General features: G+C 38.3%; 1 protein-coding gene across 3 annotated transcripts in view; it reads right to left on the reverse strand.

Moving 5' to 3' along the window:
- Positions 1–23,861, reverse strand: part of HIVEP2 (HIVEP zinc finger 2) — a 216,236-nt gene that overhangs the window by 39,676 nt on the left and 152,699 nt on the right. For all 3 annotated transcript variants that reach the window (XM_052645483.1, XM_052645484.1, XM_052645482.1), the window contains one exon: positions 1,383–1,477. The gene's annotated coding sequence lies outside the window, so the exon portion shown is untranslated. The remainder of the gene's footprint in view (positions 1–1,382; positions 1,478–23,861) is intronic.

The following is a 23,861-nucleotide window of genomic DNA, read 5'->3' on the forward strand; positions in this document are numbered from 1 at the left end:
CAATTTCCTCAGACAGGCCCTGAGAGGAAAGGCACAGAAACAGCCTCCCGTGTAGACCTCCACAGAGGTCTCTTCAGGATAACAGCTGGGTGGGATTGGCAGCCGGGCAGCCCAGCTCTGTAGATGAATAAAGGCCTACAGTACCCCGGGCTGTCAATCTGGGATCTTTTGCTTAGAAAAACACTATCTTAGAAAAAAACTTTACCTCAGGAAATTAATCATTACTTGAGTGGTGGCAAAAGTCAAGTGAGCATTAAATAATAACATCCTAAATAATAATGGTATAAAATGACAGGTAATAAACACTACTTCTCTACTTCCAATGTCTTAATAATAGAACATTTTTTTAAAACTAAAATGGTGACTTGGTCTTTTTTGAGACATTGGTGGAATTACAATTGTAAATAAAACAGATGTCTTCTGATAATAATTACTGGACAAAAATTTAGAGGCCATTTCCATGTATTCGCTTTCAAAATGTCATAGATCGACTGCAAAATATTTTAAGAAATACATGAGCATCTCAGAGCACTGCTGCTTTAACACGGACGGACCCACAAGTCACTACCACCTATGAGTACCGGATGAAGGGAAAAAGGATCTCCCGAAAAACCATGAGCAGTGCCAGAGTCCAGCTGAATACAGACTTATTTCCACAGGATGATTTTAAAAAGGCACCTTTCTGAGAGCCAAATTCATTATAAATGCTTCTTTTATTAGTCAAAATTCCCATCACAACCTTAGTTCTCCCTAAAAGGAGCAAGTAGCCAATATGAGGAAGGTACTCATATACTATATAAAACCTTGCCAAGCAATTAAGAGAACTTCTGGAGAAAAAGTAAAGAGATTGTGATGATCACCGTCTAGTTTGACATACATTAAAATTTAACTTGGCATTTCAAACCTAATGGAAAACTAAACTATATTTTTTGCATGTTGGTTACAATGACTGCAGATAGTTGTACAGTTTGCATATCTGTCCAAAGTTTTTATGAATTATGACTACAGCTTACTCATTTTAATATTTTGTCATAAGCTTTTTTGCAAATTTTTTACAATTGTGATTTTGCTCTCCTGGTGGAATGTTTTAACATTCTGTAACAAAAGTTATTAGGTTTTACTATACAGCATTTTGTATGAAAATAAACTGCCAGAAAGAAATTCTCTTAAATGAAGCTGCTTCAATTAAGCAAATTATAATTAAAACTGGGCTATTACGAAAAACAAAACAAAACCTTCACTCACTAAATAGCATATACATTGTTTCTTCCCAAACTGGATGACAGTCAATTCACATACGGGTGGGTGCACAGTAAGTTAAAAGTTCTCTTCAAGTTAAATGTAAAAATCATAGAATAAAAAAATAAATGTCAGCTATTAACCTGTTATCCTCATATCAAAAAAGTGCATCACAGCCGTCTTTGCTTTCGACGATGCCAACTCCCTCCACAGGAACACATGCACAACTTCTGGGAATCTAAAAAATAAACAATAAGATTTTTTTAAAATGATGAACCTTGTAGTGAATTTAACCGACACACTACTCACAGAAATGCTCTCCTTGAGAAAAGAAAATTTGGAACTGGATCCTTCAAGACTTTTTTTCTTTCAAGAAAAAATTTCCTGTCTTTTCACATACTTTACATCTTTTGAATAAGTTCTTGCATTAAAAGAGAATTATCTGTTACAGTAAACGTGGAAGCAACGTGGAAAATAATGCTAGTGTTAAATCAATGTATTGGAACTAGAAATTATGCCACTGCAATCCATGATACAAATCTAACTTAAAGCTGATTCCCACTAAACTTCTTTTGGTGCATCAGCAACTAAACTCCCCAGGATGAAGACTCAGATAACCTCCTAGAAAATTCTTTTCTATAGTTTATTTCAGCAATGTTATGTTCCATGCTAAAATTAATTTCTGAAATAGGAAGCCAAAACCAACCAAAGTTAAATCCTGAGACATAACAAACTCTGGAAAGTAACGAAGAAAGGAACTTTCTCATACTTAGGATTAATTTATTCAAGCCTGATCCAAAAAAAAAATGCATAGAAGATCAGTCAAAGTACACAATCCAAATAGATTAATCAGTCACCATCTTTAGATGGTTTATCTCCCAGTATAAAAGGCCCATATAAATAGGTACTACATATCTATAGATATCCATTGTTTATTTGTTCATTTTTAAAAACATTGCTCTTTCTTCTAGACAAGTTATCTCATAGAAAGGACTAAAGCATCAAGACATGCGAGTTAAAATGTGCCTTAATCCAGTACCATTTCATGTGACTGTTCAAAATGCTTAAAGGAAGCAGTTAGCTTTAATTTTCTCTCCTTCTCTTTGCATATCACTTCAGGACACCCTGTGCACTTTGCAACATGAATCATTATAAGCACGTAGGCCCACTCGGTTCCTCAAAAGACACAAAAGGTGCAAAAATAGCTTCTGCAATTGAAGCAAGAACCACGTCAGCAGCCAGATGAATGTGGGTGGTCAGATAAGATTCTGTTGCTGCAAAGGGCAAATTATTAAGCGAATGCTAGATTTATTTTCTTTCTAAACTTTGTTCTTGCCTCAAATCAACCATTTTCTGGCACTTAAATGACTCTTGACAAGCTCCACTATTCTCAAAATTGAAAGCTTCATCAAAGCCAAAGAGCATGACTGATTGAACACTGAGGGAATAGCGATGGGGTCCTTAAAGATATGTATGTATGTATATGTATATATACATATAAAATAAGGCTTCCCTACTGGCTTAGAAGGTAAAGAATCTGCTTGCAATATGGGAGATCTGGTTATTCCCTGGGTTGGGAGAGCCCTTGAAGAAGGGGATGGCTACCCACTCCAGTATTCTTGCTTGGAGAATTCCATGGACAGAGGAGCCTGGTGGGCTACAGTCCATGGGATCACAAGGAGTCAGACACTGCTGAGGAACTGACACTTTCACTTTCTTCATATTAAATTATAGTATATTTATTATGTATAGTATATATATATAAGGTATAATCTTATATGTGTATAACTGTGGTGTTGAAGAAGGCTCTTGAGAGTCCCTTGGACAGCAAGGAGATCAAACCAGTCAATCCTAAAGGAAATCAACCCTGAATATTCATTGGAAGGACTGATGCTGAAGCTGAAGCTCCAGTACTTTGACTGCCTGATGAGAAGAGCCGACTCATTGGAAAAGACCCTGAAGCTGGAAAAGATTGAAGACAGGAGGAGAAGGGGACAACAGAGAATGAGATGGTTGGCTGGCATCATCGACTCAATGGACAAGAGTTTGAGCAAACTCCGGGAGATAGTGAAGGACAGGGTAGCCTGGCGTGCTGCAGTTCATCAAGTCACAAAAATTTGGACACGACTTAGCAACTGAACAACAACAACAATATTATAGCTTCTATAATTATACATATATATTTATATATTTAAACCATATCCATATTAACAAACCAAAGAGCACCTCTTTTGAAAAGAAAATCAAGTTCAAGTGCTAAAAAAAACAAAATTGTACACTGGCAATATGACCTGAGCTAAAGCATGGCATCTCAGATAAAAAATAATAAATCACTGAGCTATTCACACTCTGAGACGAACTCACCCAAGATAGAAATAGGCCAAGATTCTACAGATACAGCTATTTACAGGAAACAACAACTTGTGGTATCCAGGGACTACCTGAGATTGGCGACCCCATGGCCACTGAACTAAAAGTAAAAAGACAAAGGAGAACTTCAGCCTCAGAATGCTGGCACTGACACCCACTCCTTCCAGCTATCTGGCAGCTGCACACAAGCACCCAACCATCCCCTAACCCAGAAAGCGTCATTCCCACCAATAGCTTCCACAGGCAAAAGGGAGCATGTGAGTCCTCCAGACAAGATGTGTCAGGGGCAGTGTTCCCAGTTCTGACCCTGCTTTTCCAGTCTGACTCGCCAGGACTATGACCACGGGAAATAGGAAACAGTCGTCTCATGATATGCACATATAACTGGAATGTTAGATGATAGAAGATTGCTTTTTTCACTCATTAAGAGGGTTTGAAAACTGTTTCTATCGTATGAAACTGCTACACATGACCTCTTCAATGATTGGTTTGCCCTTGAAGAACAAAAAGCAGTGGTCATAAATTGTACTGCTCTTTACCTCACAGAAACTTCCAAGTAATTAGTGTGATTTTAAAGCAAAGATCTAAATGATAATAACATGAAAGATAGGACACCAAGTTTGGAGATTTTGCGCAAATCGTTTTGTTTGAATTGGAATCTGTAATGGCCTCTACAAGGGAGGCAATTGTTGTTACTATTAAAATAGAGACATAGAGATAACCATCTCAGAAATTTGTTTTTGCCTTAATTTTAATTGAGTTTTTGTGCCTCAGTATCTTCTTTGAAATAAAAGAAAAATATTTCCTCAAACAGCTCCTGAGAGTGTAGTATTACAACTTACGCTTGTATTTCCTAGAAATCAGCAGTTCACACAGTATATTTTTTAAACAATGGAATAAAGTAAAGAGAGACTTTTCATTTTTTAAGCTTTACTTCTAGGTTATTGGATTCATAAGAAACCACTCTGCAATGAAACATTAATATCCAATAAAACTAACAACTTTTCAGAAAATTGTATTCACAGATCTTGTTAAATATCCCCAAGTTTTTTAAAATTCCTTCCTAAATATGAGGCAAAATTATCTTTCACTTTACTAACAAAGTAAAGACTGATTTTTCATCGTTTACAGGCTTACAGAAGAGTTCCTTAAAAATATTTTCCAAACCTCCGTCGCCTACTTGTAATAAACACTTGGAAAATTTGAACATTATTGTTTCTAATCCAGTGGTTTCTATTTCTAAAAAAATCATCCTTGACATTAGACCTTTATTCTTGGAAGCTTACAGGTTATTATTACTAAGCTAAGTGAGGGTCATGTTGAGCTATGATTAGATAGGTAGGCAGGTATTAACAGATAGATAGACAGACATGGAGACATATCTAAAATGTCCATTGCTGGTAAGATTCTTTAGTATTTCATTTTTCTATTCTTCCAAATTATTTTAAGACAAGTTATGGATTAATAGTTTAGTATGGTTAGCATTTCATTGGGAAACTTCTCATGCAAATCAACCTTTTTTCTGAGTTAAACACATACAGACTAGATCATAATTTTAGTAGAAGAGCCAATAAAATATACCAGTTACACTTTAGATGAGAGCTGTCACAATTAAAAACAATTATTATGTGCTTCAACTCTATGGAAGAAGTGGCAAATAGGACCTGGAAACAAGATATGATCCTTATATTGCTTGGTTAAAAGAAATGTTTAAAAGAAGGACTACCACTCTTCATATATTCAGTAGTAGAAAAGAGATACACACCTCTTTTATTTTATAGAAGGGAGCAGAAGAGATTCAAAAGTAGTAGGCAAAGATGGGAGGAGAGTACTGAAAGATAAATGTATGCTTAAATACTTTATAGGAGTGTACCAAAAGTGTACCAGAAGAAGCAGCTTCTCCTTGCTACAAAAAAGAACTTTGAATGGGGCCACTAACTGTTCCATTTGGAATGTCTAGAGGGGCAAAATAAGAGGCACCTGGGAGGTGGTAGAGAAGATAGTTAAAGGCTGGGAAGATACACACACACAGACACACACGCAGATAAGTCTGATTATAAGCTCATATTTTTAGAAACAGTTATGGTACGAAGCTAAAGGTTGGAACTGGGTTCAGAATGTAAAGACGAAAAATGGATAAAGAGTAGGAACAGGAAAGAATGCTAATTTGGGAGCGGGGGACAATTCACTGCTGGGACAACTACATAGAAGGCTTTGAAAAGTGAAAAGTGTCTGGAAAAGGGGAGTTTTCACAAAAGGAGGAAGGGACAAACAGTAAAAATTCGATTACTCTGCCATTGTGTTTAGGGGGCTGGTTCTGGAAACTGCTGGCGAAAATGATCTGAGAGTACCACTTCTTGGCAGGTTGTCAGTGCTGGAGCACAGGAAAGATACAAAATAAAAGCATTATGTGAATTAGAACTACTAAAAACACAGAAGAAGAAGTACCTGTGAATTAATGATTATAACTTAAGCCTCCTTAATTAGGGTTTCTGGACTATTTTTGTGACACTTTTAGACATTTGGTTTTTCCTGTGGTCATGTATGGATGTGAGTTGGACTGTGAAGAAGGCTGAGCTCCAAAGAATTGATGCTTTTGAACTGTGGTGTTGGAGAAGACTCTTGAGAGTCCCTTGGACTGCAAGGAGATCCAACAAGTCCATTCTGAAGGAGATCAGCCCTGGGATTTCTTTGGAAGGAATGATGCTAAAGCTGAAACTCCAGTACTTTGGCCACCTCATGTGAAGAGTTGACTCACTGGAAAAGACTCTGATGCTGGGAAGGATTGGGGGCAGGAGGAGAAGGGGACGACAGAGGATGAGATGGCTGGATGGCATCATGGACTCGATGAACGTGAGTCTGAGTGAACTCCGGGAGATGGTGATGGACAGCGAGGCCTGGCGTGCTGCGATTCATGGGGTCGCTAAGAGTCGGACACGACTGAGTGACTGAACTGAACTGAGAACGTCTATACTCATCAGAAAATGAGCTAAGTTTACAAAATACATAAATGAAAAAGCAAACTCTACAGAGCCTAGAAGGGAAACATTTGTGAACAAGTAAGTGCTGCAAAGTGTTTTAGGCGCTTTGACAAAAATATAAGCACAGTACTGGGCACAGCACAAACGAGGAAATGGCCAGTCCTATCAAGACAAGCACAAAAGGCTTGAGAGACACAATGATACTGTCTTTAAAGAAAACTATACGTGCTAATGGGCTTCAGTGGTGGCTCAGTCAGTAAAGAATCTGCCTGCAATGTAGGAGACCCAGGTTCAATCCCTGGGCCAGAAAGATCCCCCAGAGAATAGAATGGCAACCCACTCCAGCATTCTTGCCTGGGAAATCCCATGGACAGAGAAGCCTGGCGGGCTACAGTTCATGGGGTGGAAAAGAGTCCGACATGACCGAGCAACTAAACACACATACACACAGACACACCCACACACACAGACACACACACACAGACACACACACACAGTAATATGGGACTTCCCAGAGGCCTCAGGGGAAGAATCTGCCTGTCAATGCAGGAGACTCAACAGATGTGGATTCAGTCCCTCGGTCGGGAAGATCCCTTGGAGAAGGAAATGACAACCCAGTCCAGTATTTCTGCCTGGAGAATCCCATGAACAGAGGTGCGTGGTAGGCTACAGTCCCTGGGGTCACAAAGAGTTGGACACAACTGAGCATGCATGTAGGCTAGCATACAAAAACTTGCAGTTTCCAGTGTTAGATTTAGAGATAAATAATCAAATTAAATAAAAACATAAGGCTCTATCATTCCTGTTTCTCTCTAGTTTCATCTATTTTATTTTACTGTGGTGAAAGTCTGGTTCATGGGGAAGCTTAGGGAATAAGGTAAATGTTCTAGTTAATACAATCTTATGGTTAGGTAAAGACCACAGAGAAATAATTTTTGTTTTAACATCTGCTAATGGTTATTTTCCAAAGTACATTAGCCTTCTCCCTGAGTTAATTACAGTCTCCTGAACATAATTTAATCTTTCTTTGATGATTCAGGATAGTATACTGTTCTCTGGTCCTGACTCTGCATCTGGGCTATGACTGTCTGGTGTTGGCAATGCAAACTTCTCCCCCACATGTATTCTTAAACACATGTCAAGTTTTCCAAGATCAGGGTTGTAACTGAGATTTTTCTTTTTTCTTGACCACATATTTGACATCAGACTAACTTATTTTAGGAGCAAATACATAACCATTCACTTCTATCACCCTTATTTGTTGAGCTTATTCTAAATCATATAGGGAGTATTTAGTAATATGAAAGATTTTAGAAATCATCGAGTCTCTCAGCCAAATAACAGGGGGAAAAAAGCTGAGAACCAGAGAAGTTAAAATACTTGCTTAAGGACTCATAGGTCATTATGATGACCTGGACTATATATAGCTTAGGTCTTCAACCATTCAAGTCAACTATTTTCCACTATCCATATTACTATCTTATTACAAGTTTATTAACCTTAGCCACTGCAGAAACTGATTAAATGAAAAAAGGAATAAAAATGAGGAATAAATAATATTGAACTTAGAATGAGCAATGACATTTACTACCCATACCTTAAAGTTAATAAGTCAAATGAACAGAAAATTACAGTAGCTAAAAACCAATGCTTCATTAAACTGTTTATCAATTTTTATCCCAAAGCAAGAACAGCTCATTAATTGACAGTTAAAGGAGGTAAGCCCTTTGGTTCATAAAACCGAAATTTCACTAACAGAGCCTATGGAAATACAGGACCCCACCTTCACAGGTACTACTTCGCTTGCAGAATGCTCTTTGCTGCTTTGTTTTTGCTAAAGGGCATGGCCAATTAGATGTTCTGTATTAATTGAATTTTTTTTTTGTTTTCTCATATGTGATACATTTTTATATTTATATTCTCACTTTAAGTTTTCTTTCTCTTCTTTTCAATTCCCTCTACTCTATCCCTTAATAATATTATGGCAGGTAAATAACTACTGCTTAACAAGTTATTGTAAACATTTATTCTTTAACTAAATACCTGAAGGATAAAGCCAAAGGAGGACTATTTGACTAGTGTACTCTAATGAGAAGTATGACATAACAAAGTCATACTTCCAAGGTATTGTTTTCTCCAGTCTCATCTTTTACAGAACTTATGTTTACTATTTGGTTACAATTTTGGTATAACTAAATAAGGTCATAACTCTTTCTCTAAATCTCCTTTACTCCTGGATGTGCCAAGATTAGCATAAAGAAAAGCCAACGTTAATTTTGGATTCTGTAAACAAAGAGAACAGAGAAATAGAGTGGTAAAATATGCATTACATTCATAAGTATGCATAAACAAGCTGACCTTGCCTGAAGGAAAATCTCTCTCTTAGGGAAGAGCCTCCCACATCAATGGAAATAATACCCAAAGTAATGAAAGCACAGCTGACAACTTGAATTGCATTCCAAAATTTCATGCTACAACCGATTCTCAGATGTAATGAATAAAACTGTTTTCAGTCTCCATATCCTAGGTCCGCACACAATAAAGATCCTTCAAGAAGAAATCAAGGCAAAGCCTATGGCATATCTTACCATCTAATCAGATGAGCCCTATTCAGTTAGTAACTGAGCTGCTGAAATAATCAATTCTGTCTCTCTTGAAAATTTTTACAGTCAATGGGGAAATGGGGACTCACGTGCCAGTGTGAAGGTACACAACCTCAAATCTTGATTCCACACTGTCCACGGATTGATGAGGCAAACAGAAAAAAAATAACAGGGTACAACCCTCAAGAGTTTGGAATTAGACATAAAGTTAGGAAATGACAAATAATCTGAATACCAGCTATTATCAGAGCTTAACAAAGTATATGATCAAGAAGGGTTTGCACAACCAGGTAGGACAACAGTGGTAAGTGGTTCAAATGGAAGTCATGCTTTATCCAAGTGAAGCGTGCATAGTTGCTCAGTCGTGTGTGACTCTTTGCAATCCTATGGACTGTAGCCTGCCAGGCTCCTCTGTCCATGGAATTTTCCAGGCAAGAATACTGGAGTGGGGTTGCCATTTCTTTCTCCAGGTGATTTTCTGGACCCAAGGATCGAACTCAGGCCTCCAGCATTGCGGGCAGACTCTTTAGCGTCTGAGCCACCAGGGAATCCCTTATCCAAGTGAGGTAACCAGAAAAGCTTTATAATCACCTCTGCTATGTAGTTATTCAGGTACTACCCTGGCACTTTGATAGTCTCTGGGTGGCATTCATGTTTTTAGCCTCATCCTGGAATATGTCATCACCTGCAAAGTTTAAGGCTAGAAAAATGTTCAAGTTTCAAGCAGGTGCTTATAATATCCTAACAGACAAACTCTGTCAGATAATTCCAGAATTTCATCTATTGGCTCATTCACTCAATCATATGATACATTTTCCAAAGCATATATATCCTCAATGTGATGACATAAAATATTACTGGAAATCAAATTTCATATGAAGTTTGAATCTAGATATTATTGTCTCATTTATCTATTAACTGATATCAAATTCAATGACATTGAGTATGAATTCAAAATAATGTACACATGTGGAATTCAAAAATAAACAAGACAAGAATCCTTCTTTCAAGAGCTTGCTGTCTAGTGTATGAGAAAACCATATAAACAAGTTGTAAACGCTACAGAGGCATAAAATGGCCTTATGGGAGTACAGAAACAAGACATTGATTGGGCATGCAGCAATTAGGAAACACTCTCTTAGGTCTTAAAAGAATGCTAGGATTTGGCAAGTACAGATACAAAGAAAAGGCATTTAATATGTATACATCATTATGCACTAGAGAAGACCAGGGGATGTTGAAGAAATAGCTGGTCTGACTAGAACACTTGGCACATCGAGCTAATGGAAGTGAGGGCTGAGAAGGAAAGGTCTTGAGGGATGGTAAGGGAACTCTGGTAGACAGTGACTAACATCATAAGTTCCAAGCAGACTACCCCAATCACAGAGACACTGTAGAAAGTTCACACATATTTCATCTCTTTCCATCTCTTCCTGGACAAACTACAAATGTGTAACCTGAAAAAGAATCAATTTTGATAAGTTTGTAAGATAAAGAAGACTTGAAGCTAAAGGGAAAAAGAAAAGTGATAAGAGAATTAGGGAATAAACTCTTGGAAAAGTGGGAAAGAAAAGGGAACTCAAAGGCATTGATTAAAAGATCAGTTTTAGAAGAAAGAATGAAAACTTTTGTTTTATTTATTTATTCTATTTTTATTTGATTGCACCAAGCAGCATGCAGGATCTTCCCCAATCAGAGATGCAACCCATGTCCCCTGCACTGGGAACACAGAACCTTAACCACCTCCAGGGAAGTCCAACTTTTCTGAATTAGACTGGAGTAAAAGAAGAAATAATGAAGCAAATTAACATGTTAGATAGAAAAGAAACTGATAATTTTCCTTAAGATGTTCTTAACTCACTCAGAAAAGTAGAATGCTGGTCATCTGACGGGCATGAAGGAGCTAGAAACTGTTGAGGGGCTTAATGAGTTTAAACAGCTATTTTCCCTGAGTAATTAATCACTAGACAATCTTAAGAACACTGTTTCTTATTAGGCTATTTAAAAAGAGTACTTTGCACCAAAATATACACAAAACTTATCTAAGTAGATCAGTTCAGTTTAGTCGCTCAGTCGTGTCCAGCTCTTTACAACCCTATGGACTGCAGCACGCCAGGCCTCCCTGTCATCACCAACTTCTGGAGCTTGCTCAAATTCAGGTCCATCGAGTTGGTGATGCCATCCAACCATCTCATCCTCTGTCGTCCCCTTCTCCTCCCACCTTCAATCTTTCCCAGCATCAGGGTCTTTTCCAATGAGTCAGTTCTTTGCATCAGGTGGCCAAAGTATTGGATAAATATATCTAAATACTATATCAAATAGAATATTAAAATTCTTTTATTTTTCAGTAAAACTCTAAAGATGATGAACTATTTAAGACATTATCTATGAATAGTAGATATAAAACAATCTTTAAAATTTTATATATGTCTAATCTTTTCTTTAAAAGAATAGCTGTGGATATCTTTTACTAAACATGATCTCTTACTAAACATGAGATCTTTTCATAAACATGAAAACTTATCTATTTTGATTTTAGAAATGTTGAGTTTAAAAGACTGAACTATTAGTTAATATCTAGGATATAGATTCCTTGCCTTATTGAATTAACTATATATATTCAACCACAATGAAATATATTGAAAGTTAAAAAGTCATTTGAATGTCCCACAGGACATGGGACAGTAGCTGGCAGAGTAGGAAGTCAATAGATATTTGTCAGTTGAGTGAATGGAGGAATAAATAAATGTGAATAAGCGAATGAAATAATGAATGACTGTGAATATACCACATGTGTGTGCCCAGCACCTGAGAAAACACTCTTCTTGCTTACTGAATAAAAAAGAGCTTCATAAACTCTCAAGACATAGAGCACAGATTGGATCTTGGTTAGTCTACCACCATATCCAATAATTGAGGACACAGAAACCCCTCAGGACTAAGCGACAGACCTAAGCGGACTTTGAGAAAGTTGAGCATTCCAAAACCTCCAAAAGGGTTAGTTTTTGAATTTCTGACACTTTTTCATCTACTAACCACAAAGAGAAATTTTTTGCAAATGCTGCAAGATGCAGAGAAGTTAGATGTTATTTAAAAGTTTAGGTAGAAAAAAAGTTAACAGAAATGTGTATTTTTTTAACAAATAATAATTTTAAACATCCAATCACCTTATCTTTTGTTAAGAAGCTCATCTCAATACAGTAACTAAAGTAAGTAAGAGTTAGGCTTAAATCTCTTTAACTGAAATGTAAACAATAAAATATTAATTTAACATGGTCTTTCCAATTTCTCACTTTCTTTCCTGCCTCCGTACTGATTGGAGTGGTCATTTTAATTGCTAAAGACTTGTGAAGTCTGATGCTGATTCTATCATGCATGCATGCTCAGTCCTGTCAGACTCTTTGGGAGTCAAAGGACTGTAGCCTGCTAGGCTCCTCAGTCCATGTAATTTTTTAGGCAAGAATACTGGGTTGCCATTTCCTTCTCCAGGGGATCTTCCTGACCCAGGGGGATTCTTTACCACTGTGACACCTGGGAAGCTCTAATTCTATGTATACGTATGCCAAACATGTAGATGTGAAAAGCACTGAAAACCAGGGGAAAAGAAAGATCAGGCCTGGATTAGAACCTGAAGCATGTTAAGACGAGTGAGAAAATGTGCAAATGAAAAGAATACTGCATTTTAATTCAGGAAATTCACACCCCTGCGTTAGTTCTAGGGCTTCCCAGGGGGTGCAGTGGTAAAGAATCTGCCAAGCTGGAGAGGCAAGAGATGGAGATCAGGGATCTAAATCTTTTAACTGCATAATATTGGATAATTTATTTAACCTTTTTGATACTTCTTTCTTCTGTGAGAAAATGAAAACAATAATTCCTCCCAATCAAGGTTGTTGTATCCAGGTGTCTGTCACAGTAGGTACTCAATAAATTGATTTTTGAAAGATAATAAGATTAAGGGGGAATCCTGTGAGGAAGAGAATATAATAGCTAATCATATAAAATCTCATAATTCTATATATCACTACCTAAAGCAGAATATTGCAATAGTCATATTGTGCTTCAGCCCATTAACATTAAGGATATATTTATTGATGGCCTGAATATTCATTTCTTATGGTATTGTTAGGGATTGAGATGATTTTTGTCAGTATTTTAATCAATTTATCAAAGAAAAGTGATGATGATTCTATGCCAAGTTTTGGTTTAGGTAACAAATTTAGGTACAATTCAATGGTAAGAAAAATATGTATTGCATGCTACTATGGACAAAGCAAGGTGTCTATTTCAGTTTATTTAGCAATTAAAAGGGAGCTGTGCAGTTCACAATATTTAATTGTCTTTTTAAAGTGAGGACATATCAGAAATATGTATGTGGTATCAATATCAAGGAAAATTTTATTTTTCCTAAAAATTGGCTTTATAGATTACATTGTAAGCTATTTAGTATCCCTTTTTAGGTTGACTGCTAGAAAGCTAACATCTAAATTTGGGGCCTTTCTCTAGGAAGTATCTAGGCTTTGTTCACATGTATTTTGATCATTACCATCATTTCTAGCTTCAAGTACTAGTGCTACCTTTGTTTCCTATTGGCTCATGCCCACACTCACTAATTTATACACATACACACCTCAATAATGAGGACTATTACAGAAGACATAATAAATGTAGCTGGGAACTGTTTCCAAAATTGAATCTATTTGTATATTTCAATAGTGTTTGGGCAGCACAACTCTGAAAGCTAACTGGTTCCAGGAACATAAAAAGTAATGTGGAAACTCCCCAAATATTTCTCTTTCCTCTAGTCTCCAACTGTATTGATTCCAAGAAAAGAAAGGATTTCATAAATACAACTGAAAAGGTACATATAACACAACTCAAGAAAAACATTAATTGTTTTTCCTTCTCTAAGAAATTGCATATGAATAATATGGAAATAATATGGTCAAATTATATTATCTTTGAGACATGGTCAAATTTCCAGCTACTGTCAAGGCTCAGCAGCAGACGTGGTAAATGCATCTGACATATTCTTGGACACAGATAACTTACACTGGCAGATCCTACACGCAGATCCTGTGCAGAGTATTCAAAGGGTTGGATGAATGTTTTTTATTTGCCGAACATCCATAGGGTATAAAATCAGATTTGAACACATGTACTTTAATAAGTTTAGAATCCATTTGATCAGAAAGCATTTCAAGTTTCAAATCAACTTCTACTTTAAAGGTAAAAGCATCATCTATCATAAATGTTACTAAAATTCTAAACAATGAGTTAGAATCCCAAAGCCATTTTCAGTGAGGATTTGATTAGCCCAGCATATGTGATTTAATTTTCTCTTTGTTTTCAAATAAATCCAAATGCTGGAGAATGTGTATTTGTACCCATAATTTTGGGTTTCAGTCAGCATTGACTAGTATCCAATATGGGCATATTAGCTTGATTTCTATGTTGTTCACACCTATATAAATGGTTTGAAGAACACAGTTTAAACAATGCAGCCAGCAATAAGTCACCCTGAAAAAAATTAGAGTAAGTTTTTAAAATATGCTTTGGTTTCAGCTTTAAAGCAGTTTGCCAAAATCTGCAGACCCACGAATGGTCTTCATCACACACTGTTCACTGACTTCACATATACTAAAGTTATTTGGAATCTCACTTTCATTCTCTCTGATACTTCACTGAAGGGAAAATAATTTGTTTAGAAATCTTATCAAGGATTCTTCCTTAGCACAGATTCTCACTAAAACAAACAAAAGTAGAGAAAAATAAGCAAAAAACAATTAAGCAAATAGATATACAAAGATTACAAAATTAAATATTTTATCATATTGTCTCATTTATCAAGCTTTCTCTGATTTCATTAAGGGCCTTTAGACTAGATGCCAGAACTAATTTTATTGCAGCATCTGCTCTTTGGTTTTAACATGGGTATACAAGTAGATTATAATATTTCTTTTAATTGATAACTAGCAATATGGAGAAGAAAATGTTTTAATAATGCCTTGAGTATGTGTATTATTTTCTTTTTCACAGCTTATCATTTCATCTTCATAATATCCTTATAATGTGAGAAAAGCATGTGGAAATAGAGGCTCAGAAAGGTTAAGTAGTTGTTAAAGCAATCTCTCCAAGATTACACAATCAAATCAGTGAGGAGTGACCTGGCTTCCTCTCTCCTAGAATAAGGCTATTTCCATGGACCACAGAGGATGCTATAAGCCAGCTTTAAGAAAGGTTTTTAGAAAGCATGTATGGGATTCATGGGCAGGAGACACAGGTTGAAGATCCCCTCTGCCATGGACTGACATTGGGTGTGGTTCCCTTACCTTCTCTGAGCTTGAATTTCCTCATATATAACATGGGACTATAAGTCAATTTGTACTGCAAAAAAATAATAAGATAAAACGGGAATCATAAAGGTGCTGGCCCTATTTATATACCACTCAGTTGGTGAGCCAAAAATTGAGATGACGTGACATGTCAATTGACATGTCAATTCTAAGTCACCAAATTGTGTGCGTGTGTGTGTGTGTGTGTTAGTCGCCCAGTCGTGTCCGACTCTCTACGACTCCATGGGAAATACCCGCCATGGGATTTCCCAGATAAGAACACTGGAGTGGGTAGCCATTCCCTCCCCCAGGGGATCTTCCCAACCCAGGGATTGATCCCAGGTTTCCCACATTGGGGGCAGATTCCTTACCATTGGAGCCACCAGATACTCACAGACCAAACCAAATTTGTTGGTAAAGAAACAAAAAGAGAAGGAATTAAAAGGCTTGAGCCTTAACTTAATACTTAATAGCCTTAATACTTCTTATTTCCCTGAGGGCCCTGAGCAAGTTCTGTCAGCCCACAATAACGCATCAGAAAGCTTTCTATACAATAACGCGGTTAAGAAAGACCAGCCAAAGCCTTCTGTACACATCCACCGGCAACCAATTTACACTCATTGTATGCCTTGATGAGAAATCACTTTAGCATCCACCCAATGTGAGATTCCATGACAAGGACCTGTAAAGGCCAGGAAGGCTTCAGACATGTGAGTCCTGCTGGGCTGCAGTAGGAAGATGTGTCCATGGAGGGAGAGTTACTGTTTGTCTAGTGCAGGCCCTGCAACATCTTCACCCCAGAAGCTAAAAATGGCCTAATTTCATCTGTGCCTGGCACAGTCTACAGTAAGCATCAAACTTTAGTTTAGTAAATGGGAAGGGACACATGAAAAAAGAAAATATCAGCATCGCTAGCGTTCTTATCCCATGGATGGAGGAGCCTGGTAGGCTGCAGTCCATGGGGTCACTAAGAGTCGGACACGACTGAGCAACTTCCCTTTCACTTTTCACCTTCATGCATTGGAGAAGGAAATGGCAACCCACTCCAGTGTTCTTGCCTGGAGGATCCCAGGGACAGGGGAGCCTGGTGGGCTGCCATCTATGGGGTCGCACAGAGTCGAACACAACTGAAGTGACTTAGCAGCAGCAGCAGCAGTGTTCTTAATTGTAGGGACCATTGATACCCTTAAAAGCCCTTCAGTGGGTACATCTGCTCAGTGATGCCTCGTCTATAAGAATGACAGGGCTCTGAACTTGAAGACACATGGCCCTTGATGCTTTTCTATATTTGGACCATGACCCTTTTGACTATTACGGTCCTTTGTCTTCAAATTTGTTACAATAAAATCCATTTTTCAGAACCTAGAAATGAGTGAACAGGAGGGCAGAAACAGTGTAATAAATAAGCCTATGCAAAACCTTATTTTATTACCTGTTCCCACGACCTGTTTCATAAAACAGATCTTCCTTTCTTTTCTCCTCATGGAGAAAGGGGCACAGAGAATGGAACTCTTTACTCATAAGAAAAAAAGTAAGAGAAAAGAAACAATAAAGGCATAGTACTCAGAACCAAAAAATACAAGTACATCATATGGAAAATATTTATCAATAGTGCCTCCTCACCAAGGGTTTGCTATAAATGGAGGGTTTCCGTATTCTTGTCAGCTTATTTTCTCCGACAAAAACATCTCAAAGAAAAGTTCAAATGACTGTACTGCGATGTGGTCTAATTTCCATGAGATATAAGGTTAGGGTGTAAAATAGCTATACTTAATAGTTTTGGATGGGAAATATGTATTTTATTTTTATTGGGCATTAGTTAAATGACCTACACAAGTGAACCCAAATGAAAATAAAATATTTAGTTCTAAATTGTTTCACAGCCCTTTCCTTCATGGGACAAAGAAAATAGTTGTAACTCATCAAAAGCGATAAATTTGAAATACTTTCTTCAAGGAGAGAGCAATTAGGAAATTTAAGCGAAAACTGGCATACATCATGTAGACAGGGAAGGGAGGCAATGTCATCCAAAATTGCAAACAAAGAGCTATTCTTCTGGAATAACAGTTTTCCTGCTGTGTACATATGTGGTTGGTATGCAAATGTCATGTACACATCTCTAAAATCCTTCCCTTTGTTTCTAATGTGGTGATATTATGTCAAGAAAAGTATTATAAGTAATTATGAATTGAGCTTCTAGGTAATAGCAGGTAGTGCCTGTCAAACGTAAAAGATTTTCATCCTGAAAAGCCATAAGAAATTATCTCCTCCTTTGATTTGTGTGGTGAGGAGAGGAAGTCAGGAATCTCTTCTGTCATTGACACTACCATGAAGGGAGTGAGTCCAGAGACAAATCTGATACACACAGGAGGTGCATTCAAAAAATCCCAACAGAAGAAACCATATCCTGGAGGCTTCGCAAGTCTCTGGATCAAGCCTAGCCTGAAAGCACACGATCCCTGAACCACTGGGGACTGTGAATCAATAATGTTTCCATCTTTGCTATAAAGAATTTGAGTCAGGTTCTCTGTCCCTCGCTCTCAAAGGAATCACCACACAAATAGTATGATTAAAACACATGGGCTCCTGTTTCTTACTTCCTAGATCTACCTGCCTGCCCGTGAAGAAGGCATGATGCCAAGGAAGACTGTAGTCTTTCACCTGGGTTGCAATTTTCTGCCCAACTCATTCTCTCAAAATAAGAAGTACTGAGCTGACTGAGCTGCTTGTATGTTTTGGAAATTAATACTTTGTCAGTTGTTTTGCTATTATTTTCTCTCATTCTAAGGGCGTTTTTTCACCTTGTTTATAGTTTCGTTTGCTGTGTAAAAGCTTTTAAGTTTAATTAGGTCTCACTTGTTTATTTCTGTTTTTATTTCCATTACTCTTGGAGGTGGGTCATAGAGGAATGTGCTGTGATTTGTATCATAGAATGTTCTGCCTATGTTTTCCTCTAAGAATTTTACAGTTTCTGGTCTTACATTTGGGTCTTTAATCCATTTTGAGTTTATCGAAATGGGTCAGAATGGACATCATCAAAAAAAATCTACAAACAATAAATGCTGGAGAGGATGTGGAGAAAAGGGAACCATCTTGCACTGTTAGTGGGAATGCAAATTGATACAGCCACTATGGAAGACAGTATGGAGATTCCTTAAAAAACTAGGACTAAAACTACCATATGACCCAACAATCCCAATATTGGGCATACACCCTGAGAAAACCATAACTGAAAAAGATACATGTACCCCAATGTACCCTGCACAACTATGTAGAATAACTAGGACATGGAAGCAACCTAGATACCCATCAGCAGACGAACAGATAAAGAAGTTGTGGTGTATATATATACACACAATGCAGTATTACTCGGCCATAAAAAGGAATGCATCTGAGTCAGTGCTAATGAAGTGGATGAACTTAGAGCCTATTATGCACAGTGAAGTTAAGTCAGAAAGAGAAAAACCAATACCGTATATTAACACACACATATGGAATCTAGAAAGACGGAGCTGATGAAGCTAAGTACAGGGCAGCGATGAAGATGCAGACAGAGAGAACAGACTTATGGACACGGGGAGGGAAGGAGAGGGTGGGACGAATGGAGAGAGGAGTGTGGAAACATAAATACTGCCATATGTAAAATAGAGAGCCAGTGGGAATTTGCTGTCTGATTCAGGGAATTCAAACCAGGCCTCTGTGACAATCCAGAGGGGTAAGATGAAGCGGGAGGTGGGAGGGAGGTTCACGACAAAATAAAGAAGAAATTCTGCTCCTGAGGCTCAGTGTCACAGGTGATTCCATGAAGACAGCACTGGAATGATAAAGTCCAAGGATTCTGGAGAACTGGGTCACAACTGTAACACACCCATCAGCTACAAGACCTTGATTCAATTACCAATGATCCTAACATCTGTTTCTTCGTGTAAAATGGGGTTAACAGTAGTCCTTACATGAAAGATTGTTGTATTAAATGAGATACCATATATAAAACTCCCAGACAATATCTGAAATTTTGAACATTCATAAAGTACTGGCATTCTTATTGATATACTAGCAGAGTTAAATTTCATGCAGCTGTAAATATAGGCTAACATTCTATTTATAAAAGTAGATACTTGATTTTTATTATTTGAGCTATATGAATAACAAGTGTATCAAATTGGTTGAAAACGGTTATTTAATTTTGCCTGTACCCAGCCTCTTGAGAATATATTGTCTCAGTGCAAGTAAATATTCAAAAGGCAAACTTTTAAAAATTGTATTTCATAAAGTAAAGCTCATTAAGTAGAAAACCAATGCTGTAATAATTTCTCTCTCTCACACACATACACACACATATGGAAGAAGGGCTAGCCATCAAATGTAGTTCATTTCTTGGCTTGTCACAGGAAAGCCATTCAGGCCCTCGATGCTGCCCATGAGGGACATCTAAGTATTCCTGAAAAACAAATGTGGATATGCATCTTGTCAGTTTCAAAGAGAGCCATTCCTTCACAAGAAGCTAAAACACTAAGGAAAAGGGGACAGAGAGAATCATCTTTTCATAGAAAAACTGGATGTTCATATTGCTATTCATTGTTTCCTCTAGTCCTGTCGAATTGATAGGATATGCAGCTAGCTTCTATGCATGCAACCTGAAACTGTAATGAAAGTTCAATCCAGGTGGTGGAGGAACAAACTAGTTATGTCAGAAAGCAGGGAGGGGCTTTCCGGGTGGCACAGTGGTAAAGAATCCGCCTGCCAATGTAGTGGACATGGATTAGATCCCTGATCCGAGAAGATCCCACATGCCACGGAGCAACTAAGCCTGTGCACACAACTACTGAGCCCCCCATCGCAACTACTGCAGCCCGCACGCGCTAGGGCCCATGCTCTGGAACAAGAGCAACCATGGCAATGAGAAGCCCAAGCACCACAACTTGAGAGTGGACCCCGCTTGCCGCAACCAGAGAAAAGCCCGCATAGCAACAAAGATAAAGGAAATAAATAAAATTAGTTTGAAAGAAAAAAGCAGGGAGACCTTTGTGAACTGAGATCCAGTTAGGGGGAGCAAATAGTCCCTGTGCAGGCCAGCCTCTGATGGTGACCCAGCACCACTGAGTAGTTTGGAATCCACCCAATTCAGCTTGTACCTCAAAATCCACATATCACTGAACACCAGTGAATAATGAATTCTCTTCAAATGCAGGTCAAATGGCTTAAGTCTCTTCCACCCACCCCACCCCCCACCCCTGTATGTTTCAAACCATATCGTTGCCCAAGAACCTCCATCAGAAATTAGCTTCAGCAGCACATATTTCCCCTTAACTTCAGACTCAGTGCTTGGGTTGCAGCACAGCTGGGTGGCAGCAAAAACCCCTGAAAACGTCTGCATTTGACTGGTGAGAAAAAACCCTGTTAAAGCTCACAAACAGCAGAGGCATGAAACCGAGGAGTGAGAGCATCACTGCGCTCAGCTGCTGAAGTGTGGCTCTATTACTGCAATTTTGAGACACTTATCAACATTCAATTAACATCCATGATATGATATTAGTCACTGTTAACACTTATTAAGCACCTCTGTGCAAAGTGCAGAATTCAAGTTTAATAAGGTAGGACTCCGACTGCCAGATGGCATCTTCATTTGATTTATGCTTCTCAGTGAGAATCTGCTTCCATTCCAAGTGAATCACCTCAAGTTTCAAAGTATTTGCCCTTCACTTTTATATATGATCAATATGCTGAGGGACACGAAATGCATGAATGATCAGCATGAGTAAATGTATATATGAAAATTTACAAAAGAACACATTTTCCACTTAGGATATCTAGTTGATGAGAAAGATTTCAATTTGTTGAAGGAGATTAACATTTGAAACCAGAAGATAAAACTCTTAGTAATGTCTTCCTTTTAATATCTTGAGGGATGATAGGCAGAAGAAAAGAGGGGGGGTGGGGGGGAGGGGATTGGAAAGATCTAGGAGGAAGAATCCCTGAAAATGTATGGAAAGTATTAACGTCTATGAAATTAAAGAACTGGTTCTCTTTGCTGAAACTGGAAATATCCCTGTTTAGAATGGAGTGTTTCTCCCCGCGAACAACAGGCAATGTAAATGGTACCAGACAGCAGTGCTGAAAGCATCTTCACTCTATTCTTTGCTGCTTCTTGGTGTTAAGGGGTGAATGCTGGCTTTGCTTGACAAAGACTGGTTAGATAATGACAATCGTGTAGCAACCCCTACATTTTGAACAGATCAAGGAAGGCAGGAGCCTCCTCCATGCACTTAAGAGTCTGCATGGGGAAGGGGGGCCAGGATGGCGCATCCAGCTGCTCAGCCTGTCCCACCACACCTTTTCCATGCTTCGCAGATAACAGATCTGAATGGAGAGCATCTTCCCTGAGGCCTCCCAGCTTATGGATGAGGTCAAGCTGTGGCCAGTATCAAAAACAACAGGAACAAGGGGTACAGAGAGGCACAGGTATAGATTAGAGGTCTCATGATAACATGAAAAGAATGCTGGATTAAAGCAAGCACCTGTACACTTTATAATATCCAAATTCATTGGATTTTCCCGATAACACTGAAACGCAACATTTTTACAGCTGAGAATGTTAGATAAGGCCAAAGATCACCCAGATGGTAAAGACCAGGCACAGGATTTTAAGCTAATTCTCTTTTTCTCTAGAACCCCAAACATTTCCACTCATTCATGGCACCTCTCAGCCCATGAATTCAGCTCTCCTGTTTATGCATCCTTAGATAAATCACTTAAAATCAGTGGGCCTTGGTTTTCCCACTGATAAAATGGACACCATAATTTCCACCCTGCTGCCTTCCTTAGCTATTTAAAAAACTATATGAATCTGTACATTTGAAAGCAATAGTAAAAATCGTCGGAAGACGTGAGAGTTAAACTCATGGTGCTTCTCAGTCATAGTTTAATAGATGACCCCATCACAGGCCTTCTGTGTCATGACTCAAGTTTGAACGGGATTTTGATATTTCATGGATCTAGGGACACATCTGGTTTATTCCTATTCATCTTTAAATCTAAGGATGTCCAGTGTTTCTGAAAGTATCCCAAACCCTCCTTTGTGATTCCCACAGGACAGACATCTACTAATGGACCATCACACCGTGCCATAGTTTTGACATGTGTATCTCTCAGACTACAGGAGGAGGCCCTTGGAGGCAGGAATTCTATCTGTACTAAACGATGCTGTAACAAACAAAATCCAAAACACATCATGGCCCATTCACGGCAGCCATCTAAAATGAGTATCCTAACAGATGGGGTGTGTGTGTCAGTCGCTCAGTCGTGTCCAACTCTTTGCGACCTCATGGACTGTAGCCCGCCAGGCTCTTCTGTCTGTGGAATTCTCCAGGAAAGAATATTGATATGGGTTGCCATTCCCTTCTCCAGGGGATCGTCCCAACCTAGGGATTGAACCCACATCTCCTACATTGCAGGCAGATTCTTTACTGTCTGGGCCACTAGGGAAGCCCCTCACAGATGCTCCCTCCCTTCAACTCAAGAACCTAAGCTCCTTCAACCTTACAATTCACCATCTGAAGCAAAGACTCCAGGGCCACCATGATTATCTGCCTCAAGCTGGCAAAGGAAGGAAAACAGAGGGTTAACCTATGGGAGGGTTTATGAGTCAGGCATGGATGTAGCACCCAGCGCTTCCTCCCACATTCCATTCACCAGAACTCAGGCACGTGGCTCCTCTAACTACATGAGAGGCTGGGAAATCAAGCCTAACTGTGAGCCCTGGAAGAACAGGACCTAGGTTTGGAGAAGGGCCATTCACTCTCTGCTACATTTATACTAGAAACATCAGAGACGCTTCCTCATGTATGAATGACACACTCAAGCAAAGCCCAGAGTTCCCCAAATCAGAATCACCTCATGAGAAGGAGATAGTACAAAGAGAAGAGAATCATAAACAGAGACAAAATTTACTAGCGATGCATTAAGAAAAGATAGAACGTGACAGAGTCTACTTACTGCAGAATTTTACATTTTTATAATACTTTGAGGTAAGGTCCTGTCATGTTTCCATAGCTAAGCTAGACTTTACATCATCAAACTCAGACGTTACTGCTTTTAACTGGTCTTAAAATCAACTGAGTTTAGAAGTTGACCAAAAGCCCAGATGAAAAAGACACTTAACATTTTTTTGTTTTCATTTAAGTAAAGTTACTAAGCACAGCAAGAATGACTGCGTGGTCTTTTAAAGGCATCATAGAAAACTCTGTAGTATGTAAAGTACTTTTTAAAGGTCTATTTGACCAAGTCAAAATCGCTAGTGCATTTAACTTTCGCTAAAAGAAATCTATCAAGTATAA

Source organism: Budorcas taxicolor, chromosome 9 (genome assembly GCF_023091745.1).
Source record: "Budorcas taxicolor isolate Tak-1 chromosome 9, Takin1.1, whole genome shotgun sequence".
In the NCBI taxonomy this organism is placed as follows: domain Eukaryota; kingdom Metazoa; phylum Chordata; class Mammalia; order Artiodactyla; family Bovidae; genus Budorcas; species Budorcas taxicolor.